We start from the raw sequence: 15,509 nt of genomic DNA on the forward strand, positions 1-15,509 counted from the left end.
AAAGAAGATAGAGTGTCTTGGCCCTAGGTCCAGATCTTGAAAATATTATCAATGGACCTGAACCAAACTATGAGTTTGGCATTTTGGGAGGCTAAGAAGGTTTCCTGTAGAAGGCCTGTAAACAGGTTGGCATAGGAGGTTTCCATGTGGGTGCCCACAGCTATGCTGCAGATTTGTTTTTTATACCTTCCCTTCAATGGTGAAATAGTTGTGGGTTAGGATAAAATTAATAAGGTGTATGAGGAATGAGGTAGTGGATTTGGAGTCTGAAGGACTTTGAGAAAGGTAGTATTCAATGGTGGTAAGACCACAGGCATGAGGGATGTTGGTTTATAGGGAGATGGTGCCAACAGTGATGAGTAGGGATCCAGGAGATAAATGGAGGAGGATGGTGGGAAGGCAGTGAAGGAAGCGGTTGGTGTCCTTGATGTGGGAGGCTAGATAATGGGCAAGTGGCTGGAAGCAGTGGTCGATGAGAGCCAAAATTCTTTCAATGGCAGCACAATAGCTAGCCACAGTGGGGCATCCAGGATTGTTGGGTTTGCAGATTTTGAGGAGCATGTAGAATGTAGGTGTGTATGGTGTCCTTTGTTTGCAGGTGGGATGATTACAGCAGAATTTGTTTTATGGTTGCTTATGGATATTCTTTCTTCTACTGAAGGTTTGATGTTCTGAGGAAGGGACCTGGGGAAGGATGGTGAGGCTAAGTTGGAGGTAAGGAGTTCCTGGAAGGTGATGAGTGGGTGGTTAGGTGGGAGGGTTGGAGCATCACCTGTCCATGAGGATCAGCAGCCACTTCCAAACTGTGGCATAGATCACCCTGTGGAACAATATGCAGCTGAACATGACACACTTGATTTCAATGGCTGCTTCACTACCTGAGCCATCTGGATCATATCCTCCAACACCAGCTTTTCTGAACTACACAGATGGGAGTTATCCTTACAACAAATTCTCTGCTCCCATAATCATCCCAGCCTTGACCTACAGTAACATATTGTCCCCACAACCTCCACCCAACAGTTTCCACTCATTCTGTCCCATCATCTCCTCCCCATTCTCACTTCCCATCCTCTTTGTTTGCCACCCTCTGCCAATATAACCACTGAGTTTTCCCCACCCTCTCCATTTTCACTCCTTTTCCTTCATCTCCCTGCTTCACAACCTCCTGATGCTGCACCTGTTAGCATTCTAGTCTCTGCATGTTCTGCCAGACAGCATTCGTCTCTCTCCCCACCTGTACACTACTGTCCCTTCCCCTTCCCCTTCCCCTTCCCCTTCCCTTTCCCCTTCCGCTTCCCCTCTCCTCCAGATTGCTTCTTGCACCGCATGTGATAGTTGGATTCTGGCCCGACATGCTGGAGATGGCAGTCGTGTGTGCATAAGGTATGGTTGCTTGTGTGTGTGAATGGTGTGTTCTCTTCTTTCAGAGATGAAGTGTGTACTTTTCTTTCAGTGATGACAGCTGTGGCCGAAAGCTCAATGTATGTGTCCTTTAATTCTGCCTGTCTGCAGGTTAATGTGTCATCTTTACAGTAAGTAGCAATTTATCTTTTTATACGCTATTGACATTCCTTCATGGAGTTTCCTTTGTTTGATTTTACCAATACCAAGGCTTTCATGTGAATAGCTAAACTGCATGAATTGCATTACATGAAAGTCCTGTTTACTTCTTCTTTGTGCAGCCCTTCCTTAAGTTTCCACAGAAATAGCATTCTTTTGATAGAATTTTGGCCACCATTCCTTAAAATGTTTGATACTTTCACTTCAAACTTCACCTTTGTCATTGATTCTATTATTAATATTCTTTCACAAAATATGTTCTATCTACATTTCTAATTTTTGTTTTTTCTGTGTTGAAATCTCTGTCATACAGAATGTAAGACACGTATTGGAAAATAATGGATAATGAACTGAAATCTTCATTGTGCCACAAGCATCAAACAAAATTTCACCATTGCATGAGTTTTATTTTTTCTTTCACAAGAGTCAAAAGACAAGTGAGGGTGTATAGCATGTGTTCATTTATATAATCAAAAGAAAATGAACAAACTTCACTGGGCTCCTTTGTGCTATTCCCTCATGGCAGCATTTACTGAAAGCTGACACAACTAAAATGTGTCTTGTATTGGTATCTAGCACTATTGCAGTTTCTGCATAAAATTAAATGAGAGGCGTGCTATGGTAGAATCAGGTTCAATTTTCACTTTAATTGCACGTAATTACTTGAATAAATTATCAGCACACTTCTTGTGCACTATTACTTCAACCGTAGCTGACCTTTATAGTGCACCAACCTCCACAACATTATCTTTTTTTATATATATATAGAAATAACCAATATCATGTATACTCTTGAATATGGTATAGGTGAACATTTTCAGCTGTTTAACTGAATGAACTTCATATCATTTTGTATACAATGGGTTATGTTTCAGGCTAAAATGTATAAAAAGAAATTAAAGTGTTACAATCTATATGTACTAACAGTTAAAATTACTCTTCGTTTAAAAATATTTGAAATTATGAAATTTCTGACACACTTAAAATTTATTTTATTAATTGAACAATCTAACGTAAATTATTAAATTTATTTCTGGATTTATTTATAAAATAATGATATAATGTGGTAAAGATTCTTCTCCTGCCAAGAAAGTTTGTAAACTCTTTTGCTTCGTAAACTCTTTGGAAATTGTGAGTACAGCAGAATATAAGTAGTAGTGGGCATCCTTCTGATGAGAGTACATGTATTTTACTAATCTTGTCAACAACAATGTAATCAGTGGTTTTTATGAAAATGGAGACTGTGAAGTCAATGTGGTATAGAAGAATGGGGTAAAATGAAAAGATATTCATAGCAACAGGCAAGTCTGCATCAGTTATATCATGTTCAGGAACTTGTTAAAACATAATTACAGCCACAGGATTGTACCCTTAGACATGACAAGAATTAGAGCCAACAACAAGAAGAGAAAATCAAGAAAAGTAAAAAGTTCTTCTTTTGGATATCTTATGCCTCTTGAAGCTTTCTAAACCTTTTGCAAAGATGTAGAACTTTATTGGTGATGTGTGAGAGGGTAAAGGCACATTTACACAGAGTTCACAAGATTGTTCACAGCATTTTTCATGGCTTGTAATGGACTACTGATGTTTGTAACATGTTCGCAACACAAAATCAGTGTTCCACGGCTGCGTTGGTAGAGATCAAAGGAACACAGTTTGTGACCCGCTACTATTAAATTCCACTACACAACACTAGTGTTTCTTTGTTCTGAGTTAGTGTTTTGGTGTTTTCTTTCCTGTGAGTGTAGTTGTGCTGTTATTTTATTTTCCTTCGTTTTTGTGCGAAATGTCATGAGACAAAATTTTCCAGCTGATATCACTCTATGAGGCAGAGGAGTGCCTGTGGAATGTACGTTGTGCAAGTTACAAAAATACTATCATCAAACATGATTCATTACAAGAAGTTGCTGCGATGCTTGGCACCAGCAGCAGTAGCGTGGACAAAAAGAAAAAAATAAATCCCTCTTGTCTCAGTACCGATGAGAGAAAAGAAAAACAGAGGACATTAAAAAATCTGGATGTGGTACTGACACACTTTACGAAACAAAGTGGTTTGGCTTTAAATATCTACATTTCCTGGATGATATCCAGGAACCAAAGGAGACCTGGGACACAACTGAAGAGACAAACAAGGTTATGCTTGCATATGATTAATTTTATTCTCTTGTACAAAAATTTTAACTGTAATTATTTTGCTATGGAACATCTCCTTGTGGGCTCACAAAGTAGTTAGCTAATTCGTTGCGAATTTCCTTGAATGTTTGAGAAGTTCTTTGTGGTATATTTGGGAGTGCAGTAATAGAGGACGCATCAGCATCTCGTCTCTATGCCCCTGGAATAACTTCACCTGTTTGTGGACAAAAAGAATCGAAGCTTCCTGGTGGGCTGTGATAACTTCTTGACTCTGAATTTCTTCTTAAAAAGTTGTGCAGACATACTGCTGTCATTGTGATGGTTTGTGCCTACTGTGATTGTAATAGCATCAATTTGTGGAAGATACAAAACATTGAAAACATAATACCAAATGTGTTTTCCACACTCATCCTTGCTCTTGACAATCTGTAGTTATAGACACTCTCTTTTGAGTCTCTGTTGTGCCTACCTGGATATTGCTTCATAATGGTTTCCTGTAATGGAAAAGCATCATTTACCATGAATATGTACGGTAGTGCCTTTGTCTCTCCATGTAAAGACTCGTGAGGTGGCAAGTTCAGTTTGATTTTGTGAATTACTTCACATACGGAGGCATTCATGAAAACACCTCCATCAGAAATCCTCCCTTGGCAGCCAACGCCAGCACATAAAAAGTTGCAGTTGGCATCAACTACAGCAAGCAACACAATGCTAAATGATCGTTTATAGTTATAAAACTCGCTCCCACTAGCCACAGGGCACTGTAGAACAATGTGCTTCCCATCAATTGCTCCCACACAAAGTGGAGTGTCTGGCGGAACACACTTTCTTTTGAATGCATTTTTTATTCTGAAACAAGTAAATTTGGCTTCAGCTTTTGCAAGAGCTAACTCAACATGCAGCAGCTGAAACAGAGGAACCTGCAGAGGAAGATGAAGGGGACAGCACACCACATCGACAAAAGTGGGTCAAGAGGGGGGGATGGGATAGAAGAAGCGACCCCATACTTAATGAAGCAGAAATGTTGCATAATATTGTGCAGCAGCAACATCAACATCGAGAACAACAGGACTCGGCAACAGACTTCGGAAAATTTGTTGTCACTAAGTTGAAAGAGCTAACGTCCTATGAAAGGGCGGTGGCTACAAAATGAATAAGTGATGTGCTGCTGTACAAGGAAGAACTGAATGCTTTGAGGAAGCAGTAGCATACAGTAAGAAACACAGATGTAGCAGGATCGTCAGCTTCAACTGCAGATTCCCCTGTCACATTCACTGGCAACATATCTGATTTGGGTTCTGAAGAAATTATCTTCATGGAATGATGCTAATATGTAAATAGTAATACAAAAATAAATATCAAATCAATTAAATATGTCACAACCTCACAATAACAGTGACACAACTAAAAATGCAATATTTGAGAAAATACTTTTAAAGAATTGTACGAAACCTACAGTGGAGTAGTATAAGCTTCTTTTACAATAATATATTCTTTTATATTATACACAAAAATAATACTGTAATTGTGTCCATATATTTCAGTGACATAAACTAAAAACTGCAATTTCTGAGTTGTGTCACTTTTCTTTCTGGGGTATGTATTTCAGTGCTGTTAACATAACTTAATTATCTTTACAACATCCTTCAATCAAAGATTCACAAACTTCTGGAACTATTTGAGATATGGCTGGCTTTGAAATGTGGAATAAATATGCAAGGCTTTGATAGGAGTCTCCTGATGCCAGAAAATGAAGAGTAACAGCAAGTCTTTGCTTCAGGGGGATTGATTTTCTGAAATTTGTCTCTTTCTTTGAAACAACTGGTCCTATAATATTCAACAACATTTCAAAATCTGACAGTGACATCCTAGTAAAGGCACAAAGCCAGAATTGTCTTCCAAATTCAGCTCACACAGCATGTCATTCCTGCCACATCTTCTATAGTACGTTTTGGCCCACCAATGACTACTTCGTCACTTTCTTCATTCTTTCATGAAGTGTTATTAATGTAGCACAAAATGTCATTAATTCTTCCTCTTCACTTGACATAGCATATCTCTTAATGTGAATACACAAAGTAAGATGTTCGCTGTCACTTCACCATACCAGACTATGCTAATACATATCTAGAAATGTTTGTTGCTAGTGTAAACAGGAACGCGAATAATAAACAATGTTGCTAACATGTTGAGAGAAGAAGTTGCATACAGTGTTGTCAACAAAAACCTGTTCTGAACTCAGTGTAAATACACCTTAAGATTACACATTGTAACAGCTATAACTGAACCTTAATTTTGGAGCAATACTAAGTTTTAGGTTATAGCTCACCTTCAGTCATAACAATGTTGTTTTGGTTGCACTCCATCTCTTTTCCAATTTATATATGCTTCATTTTTTATTCTCACTCATTTTATGGCTATATATTACAGAAACATCCCTGCATTCTTCCTTTTCATCATTATTTCTTGGCATTTGAACTAGTACCACCAAACTCTGACTTTTTACCACCAATAATGATGCAAATCAATTAATCCAAAGAGTGGGAGCCAATATAGATTTTTCCATCTGTTTGAAACAGGGGTTAAGGAAATGTTCAATTCCACCTGTCTGCTTTGACCAATGATGTCACCAACATGGTGGAAACGACCATTCACAACAACTCCCATATCGCTGACTATGACGTCATTACATAAACTTGACAAAAAACCATGGAAAAAGATTGAAAAACCATCAAATACATATTCCTCCTATAATATAATGAAACTAACGGGACAAGCAGGGGAAATTGTGGGTTTTGGGGTGGGGACAAACTAACAACAAACACACACCACTAAACCAAACGACAAAATCAGTAAAATAAACTTACCACAACATTCGCGAAATCAACTAGAAACAGTATCCAATGGAATTGAACATTTCCCTTGACCTATATAGCTCAACAGAAGCTACCAATACCAGTTCATAAACCCCAAAACCTACAACCAGTTCCACAATCATCACTATCTCAAAAAACCACAAGAAAACACCAAATCTGGAATTGAACACTTCCCTTGACCTATATAGGTCAACGGAAACTACCGATACCAATTCATAAACACCAAACCCTACAACCACTTCCACAATCATCACTATCTCAAAAACCACAAGAAAACACCAAACTTGGAATCGAACACTACTCTTGACCTCACAGGTCAACAACCACAACAATAACAACAACAACAACAACAACAACAACAACACACAAAACCAACTCACAAATACCAGCAACACAACTCCCCTGACACATGATCCATACATCATCTAACCAGAAAAAAACATGAATAAAAAAAACGAAAATTCACCACATGAAAGCTCCGACACTGCCTACTAGATCGGACACCACAATTTATTTATTTATTTATTTTATCCATCTTTCAGCATTAACATGCAATCGATGTCATCAGAAGAGTTACAGCTATTTGTACATTATGTTTTACATACCAAAATATTACATAGTAAAAATATAGCAATGTTGTAAACTATTAGCTTACAACAGCCTCTACACCTAGATCTATACATAACAGTAAGCCATAATTTATCAGCATTAACATGCAATCAATGTTGTCAGAAGTATTATAGCTATTCGTACATTATATAACAAAAATATTACATGGAGAAAAAAAATGACAGTGTTGTACCCTATTAGCTTATAGCTAGCTGCCTCTATATCCATAACTATACATAACAGTAAGCCTTAGTTTATCAATAAATTAGATCATCTTTACAACTATTCTGAAATTCTTCTATACTGTAGAAAGTATTTTTCTTCATCCACACTTTGGCTTTAGTTTTGAAAATATCCATTGAAACTAATTGAGCCTGTACGGGTAAAGTGTTGAATAATTTTATGCCTATGTATTCATAGCTAGATTGGGTTTTCTTAAGCCTGGTTGTGGGTATATCAATCATATTTGTTTGTCGAGTGTCGATTTCCTTATAGTGTTGTGGTTTAAGTTTTCTTTTATGTTTAATAGGCAACAATATATGTAAAGAGATGGGACTGTGAGAATTTTTAAGTCTCTAAAATAAGTTCTACATGAGGTCTTGTTGTCAGTGATTCTGTAAAGACGTCTAATTGCTTTCTTCTGCCAAGTGAAAATTTTTTTGGCTCCTGGAGAGTTACCCCATAAAAGATCGCCATATTATAGATGGCAATGAAAGAAGGCATAGTATGACTGAAGCAATAAATCTTGTGTAACACATGTGTGTAGTTTGGCTAGTAGATAGATAACTCGTGATAGCTTTCGACATACATAATCTGTATGTGTGTCCCAAGTTAATTTTGAGTCAACGTGTATTCCTAGTAGTTTAACAGGTGATAACTCTGTGTTACTGTTTGATAAACTGAAGATTATCTTGACAGTCCTTTCATGGTTCATAGATAAGTCATTAGCTTTAAACCAGATATTAGACATTTTGAGACACTCTTCACTTTCCTCCTTCAATTTGTTTATATCCTTTCCAGAATTAGCTAATGTTGTGTCATCAGCATAGAGGATAGATTTACAGGGTAAGTTATTCGGAAAGTCATTTACAAACAATATAAATAGTAGAGGGCCAAGCACTGAGCCCTGCGGGACACCTCGTTTTATACATAAAGTCTGTGACTGTTGGTCATTATGCTTTACTATTTGTTTTCTATTGCTGAGGTATGATTCAATTAGTGAGAGTTCCAAGTGTTTGATTCCATAGCAACACAGTTTATCTAATAATAATTTGTGGTTAACTGAGTCGAAAGCCTTACTCAAGTCAATTAGAATGGCTTCAGCAGATAATTCTGACTCAAATGCGCTTAGTACAAAAGAGATAAGGTTTTCAACTGCTTTGACTGTTGATAAGTTTGACCTAAATCCATACTGAGAATCATTTAATATATTATTGTCTGATAGGTGTATGCATATTTGCTGCAGTATGCAATGTTCTATTATTTTTGAGAGAATAGGCACAAGTGAAATTGGTCTATAATTATTGATACAGGACTTGTCACCCTTTTTGTATAATGGTATGACAACTGTTTTTTTGAGACATTCTGCAAAGTGTCCACTCGAGAGCATCCAGTTTATCAGTATGCAAAGAGGATATGATATGAGATCTACAACTTTTTTAATTACATAATTTGACAGGCCATACACATCTTCAGATCTAGAGTATCCTAATTTAGAGGTTGCTTTAATTATATCAGTTACTTGTACTTCTCTCCATTTAGAAGCTGACACTATGTTTGTAATGTTTTGTTGAAAATTTCTGCCAGATATGGGGTGAGAAATAGGTGTATGTGTTGAATTGGAATTCTGGTTGCTGTGGGTTGGAAGGCTAAGATTGGCAGAGTTGACAAAAAAGTGACTGAAATCATCAGCAGTGATGTTAGCAGCATTTGTGTTGTCTTTGTAGTTTATATCCATACCTAGCTCTGCTTTTATTACTTTCCATGCAGCCTTACATTCATTGTGTGATTTTTTAATGAAATCACCATTTGCCTTACACTTGGCTATTGGCTATTTTAATTTCAGATCTATATTTTCTTTTCAGGTTTTTGTAAGTTTCTTTATCTACTGTTCCCTTTTTGACCTTATCATGACAAGTAATTACCAATAGTCTCAGTTTTTGTAATTGGGGTGAAAACCGCTTCTGTAAAGTTGAGTGGCTAGGTTTCCTAACTTTCCTGTTTTTTTGTTTTTTAACCAGTGGACAGCATACATGGAAGATTTCAGAAATGATTTTGAGAAATGTGATGAAGGTTTCATCAACATTTCTGGAGGACTGTATAACAGTATTCCAATCTATAGACTTAAGTTCTTCTCTATACTTGCTAATATTTGTATCTGTAGATAGTCTGACACACTGAGTTTGTTCCTCATCTTCTTTTGGTTTTTTAGTAATTAGTTTCACCCATATACCTCTATGGTCTGACAGGTAATCGACATTAAATAAGCCTAGCTCAAAATCACATTTGTATACATTTGTTATTAGATTGTCAAGACAGGAGGAGTGCCTTGTAGGACTTTCATTAGCACAAAAGAGATTATAGGATCTTAACATGTTAACTAAATTAACATTTCTGGCTGTCATTTTCCTAATGTCTATGTTTAGATCCTCAAAGATTAAAATTTTGTATTTAGTATATTTTTGTATACTGATCACAAGTTTTTCTAAATGTTCTATAAATTGTTCTACATTACTTTCAGGAGTGTGATATAAAGACACAGTTATGAGCTGTATACTAGATATAATAAAAGCAGCTGCTTCAAAAACACCTTTAATGCATAGGTCACTAAGTTCAAGAACAGAAAACTTTAAATCTAGATCATTGCTAATATATATATGGGTGAACCGCCATAGGATTCACCGGGTCTGCAGTAGTACGTAGCTAATCTGAAACCCGATGGTACATACAGTTTTATATCCTCTTCCTTTAACCAATGTTCGTTTATACATAAAATCATTATTTTGTTACTTTTTAATAGTATACCAAGCTCATCAGCTTTATTTTTCAGAGACCTGACATTTAAGTGCAGAAATAAGATAGAGTTACTGTCACAGGAGGGGAGGAGTAAAGTATTATGGGGCGATGGAGAACATTTAATTGTTTTTTCAGCCCTGGAATCTATGTTAGGTGGCGTTTGGACTTACTTGGGATAAACCATAAAAAATCTTCATTTCTCTTTGGTAATTTTTTGGGTCTGTTTGAAACATGGATGGAAGTTTGTTTCACTTCACTGTCCACAAGTTTTATAGGAACATGTTTTCACAAATCATTTGGTATCACTTTATCATGAGACAAATATGATACTTTACTTACTGTGACTGGTCTATTCTTTTCTGCTACTCTTGAAGGTGATGGAGGAGGAGCTGGTACTGTTTCTGCTGTTGGTGAAGTTGGTTTAGTTGCTGCTGGTGGAGGAGTTGTTTCTGCTATTACTGGTAAAGGAGTTTGTTCTGCTACTGCTGGTGTGGGAGATGGTGCTGCTGCTATAGGAACTGGTTCTACTGCTGGAGGAGTTGCTTCTGTTGTTGCTGATGGTGTTACTTCTGCTATTGCTGGTGGAGAAGTTTGTGCTGCTACTGCTGGTGAGGGAGATGGTGCTACTGCTGTAGGAGCTGGTTCTAATGCTGGAGGAATTACTTCTGCTGTTACTGAATGTGATTCTTCTGACGCTGCTGTTGATTCTACTTCTGTTAGTATTGCTTCTTTAGGTACTTCTGCTGCATTTTCTGTTACTGTATCTCATTCTGCATTACTCATTCCTAGAGATACTTTCTGTGATGATGATACAGGTACCACTGATGATGTTGTTGGTAAGTATTGCAGTCTCTGAATAATTTACATTAGCTTTAATGTAACAAGTTGCTTTCCAAGGCCGTTTAAGTGCAGCCCGTGAGTAGTGTGGAATCTGCGTCCAATGGTATTAATAGTAACAACAGAAACATTTCTATATTGTTTGCATATACTGGATAAAAGTTCATTGGCGGCACTAATTTCCTTCTTTACACACGACCAGGACATCAAGTCGTACCTTTGTGGTATATTTATGAGGATAACGTTTGTATGACTTAGTTCAGATAAACACTTGTTTAATTCGCAGCAGGCTTTAGATGTATCATTTTGATAAATGTCATTAGATCCACCAAAGAGGACAACAAAATCTTTCGAAGACAGATTTTTTATTTCTTCAGAAAAAACTAGTTTTCTTATTTCTGAGAGGGGCGCCCCAGGCTTTACAAAGCTCGTCGATTTCACATTTGAAGCTTTATTTATGAGTGAGACAATACTGCGGCTGTGGCTATCGCCTAAAATATAAAGTTTTGGAACATGGTCGGGAGTTTTAGACTGATGTTTTCTTTCGCACTCGCAACAGGTTACACCACTGTTTGTGTTTTTCCCGCACTTTCTACAAACATAAACAACAGAACTGTTATTAACAAAGGTTACAGTATCTTGAGGTAAAACGCTAAGCCTCTTTGCTTCTTTTTCATACTGTTCGTGTTCGTGATGTATTATAACTGAAAACTCTTCCAGCAGAGCACTGATAACTTCGTCTTTGGTGTTTCTCATATTAGGTTTTTGGCCTAAGTCTCCTTTGAAACAGCTATTGCAGAACCATAGTTTCCTTTTAGGATTGACATTAACACACGAATAATGAAAAACCGTTTTACAATTTAAGCACATTATACCTTTTACAACACGTTTCTTGCAATCACACACAGCCCCCCCCCCCCCCCCCCCACACACACACACAACTATACACACAACCACATCAACAGAATAAACAAAAACCAAACAAGCTTACCAAACCACCACCCCCCCCCCCCCCCCACCCAAAAAAAGCCACATACAGAGCCTAAAACTAAAAAAAGAACACAACAAAACGAATCGTCCACAACAAAAACAAAAATCCACAACCACCCCCCACCCACCTACCTCCCCAAACCTTACCAACACCCCCCCTCCCAGAGCCACAGCCAACCCCCCCCCCCTCCCCCCAAAACCTCACTGACTGACAACCCTGGGCCTGTACATCTTACTAACAGCCCTTAAGAAAACCTTAAAAATACAATACCCCTCAGGAACGCTCTTCCGCTAACAGTACTCATCTAAATGAGCCTGAAGATTGGAAGAGCGCCTCTTCCCCATCTCTATTACAGATTTAACAGCCCCCCCCCCTCCCACCCAAAAACCCCTCTGTAGTATTTGTACAGGCCCCTCTCTCATAATTCTTGAACTCTACATTGTGATTAACAACTAAATGATTGTAACCGTCGCGACCCATCCCACTATAATAAGCAAACCCATCAGAAACTACAGTACTTCCCTGTTCTACATAATCCTGAATCAACCCCACTAACTCCCTCTTTGTATGATTTTCCACAACTCTAAACACACACTCAGAAGATCCAGACTCCGATACCACCCATAAACCACCAAGGCTTACCCCTCCCATACTTCCCCCTGCCAAACAGCGACTCATCAATCTCAACCATTACTCGAGGTCCACCCAACTTACCCCTGTATTTAATGTATTCTAAACAAACTTCGCAACAAAAAGGATACCAATCAAGGCCCATTCGCTCAGTGACGCATGCCTCATGTGCGCAAAAACTGTGTGAGGACTGATAACAAAAACAGTAACTCACCACCACAATTTCACGCATGCCCAACCTAGACTTCTCGAACCAGATACCCTAGCAAATGGAGGGCCAAACATTGTCACACAGACACCTCCACATATAGCCGTCACTGGTCCGAGATGCCAAAACTTTCGTAAACTTCATACACTTGCCACATGCAGTGCACTTCACCAGCTCGACCAGTAATCCAAACAGCTGCAGGAATTTGATGAGCAACATAGCAGTATCACCCATCATACCCCACAGCTGAAAACTGTTTACTTTATTGATCGTATCCATTCCTAACAATGACATAAAAAAAATAATCACAAAAACTCAAACATGGCACACCACATATAACACTATATTAACGTAGAAATAACCAAAAATTAAACCATCAACTCACTGCAAAATAGGCCACTAAACTTCATGAATAACCAGAGGAACAGCTGACAATGAAAACAACTCAAATGAACCCAACATGATGCACAACCCACAAACCCCACCAGAGAGAGCAACTGAACCGCAATCATACACCATCTACAAACACATCACAAGCGCACACTAAAGCAACAACAAAACCCTACCCACAACCTACAAACATGCCACCAGAGAGCACCCCTGACACCACAACAAGATGTCTACAAACATGCGACACTTGCAAACTGAACTTCGTGCCATCACGACATCACACACCACAACAGACTTGCGTCACGGGTCAAAGATGACGGGTGGTATCAGATGCTTCTGGTGACCCTAAAACAGTGCTGACAAATTAAAATTTTGAGAAAGCCCATATCTTTTGTACATGTGGGGTTTCTCTTCAATTTAGGCATTAAATTGGCTACATAACAAGATAGAAAATGCCAGAATGTATGTGGTTGCACTGTATTTTGATTGGCTTATATGTTTAATGTATAAAATCGCAGGTGACTCAATTTCAGAATATAAAGAACATGTTGTTTCTCAATATTCCCATTTAATTGATATTCTAATAAATACTTGGTGTAGATAATATCAGAAGGTTTAAATTGAATTAAATGATTTATTCAGTCAATCAGACATGGAAATCATCAAGAATGGTCACCCGAGTGGATATAATAATAGTTTTCAAATACAGCCAACCTTTTGTATATGCTTAATTGGAATGGTTGCAGAATCCCCAAATGCTACCTAAACATCAATGGTATATGAAAAACATAGTTCCATTCCATTAGCTAAACACAACTTGTTCACCAACTCATTAATACTTAAAGTGCACTTCTGGCAGTTATCATATTAATACACACCACTTCATGAGAAGATTCTTGTACTCTATACAGCATGAATTTCTAAAAGATCAACTAAAATAAAGTAAAGATAAGCTTCCACCTCATCTAATGCCCACAAAATGTTACAGGTACAGCTATTTTTCTAAGTCCCACATGACTCAGAAATTTTTAAAAGTATGAACAGATGTTAAAGTCTTCAAACGCCCACTTGCCAGCCAGAAACCAGCACTTTACTGTATTATCAGGTTCACAATGTCTTACCTAAATACTGTCCTGCACCAAACTTGACTTCTGAATCCTTTGCCAGCTCAACAGGAAATGTCTTACAAATCAATTTCTCAAAACCTTCCCTGTTCCCAAGAACCACTCAGAATGCTCAAGTATCTATCCACTCATGCCAGTCAGACTTGCATTCCTCCACTGTATATGCACAGTTTACTTAAAATATAGAAAATGGATGTCCATTTGCATAATAGTAATGTTACAAATTAGACCAATGGCTTAAATGAAAGACAATTATCTTCCATTTCTATAGAGTCCAAACACAATATTATACATGAAAAAGTTTAGACATAAATAATTAAACATGAATCTAGTTCACAAGGTCTTCTAACAAATAATAAAGGACACATGTTAAACATATTAAAATAAAAGCCTGGTGCACTCAGCTGATGCATCTTTTCATGCTCTGTCTATTGATGGTATTAAATCTTATGAATAATTTACCATTTTCAGATTGCAAATGTTTTTAATATTGGACAATTTTTAGTTAAATAAATCAGAAACAGTTAATAATTTAGATAAATGTAAATGGTAATGTATGATGAGACCAGAGAATTGCTATACAGCTTTCATTTTCTGTGAAACTGTTGAATCGATGCAGGTTTAACACACTAAAATACATGAAAATGTAATAACTCAGTAAATAAATTATATTCAAATGTGTTGCTTTCAGGGATGATAGCTAGAGTCATAATCTGTTGTCCAATACTTTGTTTATCAAGACTGCATGAAGCATTTAGTAGTTTTTACTTTCAGTGATTACTGTAAGAATATTTGTTAACTGAAAACGAAATGATCATACGGTATTGATGGCCAGAAGTCCCCACCTGGGGAAGTTCAGCCACTGTCTTCCATGTCTTTTCAGTTTTTGCCTCATTGGGCAGCTGACATGCAATGATGGTGAAATGCTGATGAGGGCAACACAACACCCAATTGCTGGGTGGAGAAAATCTCCAGCCCAGCTGGGAATCAAACCTGGACACAATGCATGCCGTCAGATGCACTAACCACTCAGCTAAGGGGACAAACTACTTATTGTTAACTGTGATCATCTAACTTCTGCAGTTTTTGTGGTATTTATAATATTATTGCCTCTTTAGATACACCTGAGTGCT

Source organism: Schistocerca gregaria, chromosome 4, assembly GCF_023897955.1.
Source record: "Schistocerca gregaria isolate iqSchGreg1 chromosome 4, iqSchGreg1.2, whole genome shotgun sequence".
Lineage (NCBI taxonomy): Eukaryota > Metazoa > Arthropoda > Insecta > Orthoptera > Acrididae > Schistocerca > Schistocerca gregaria.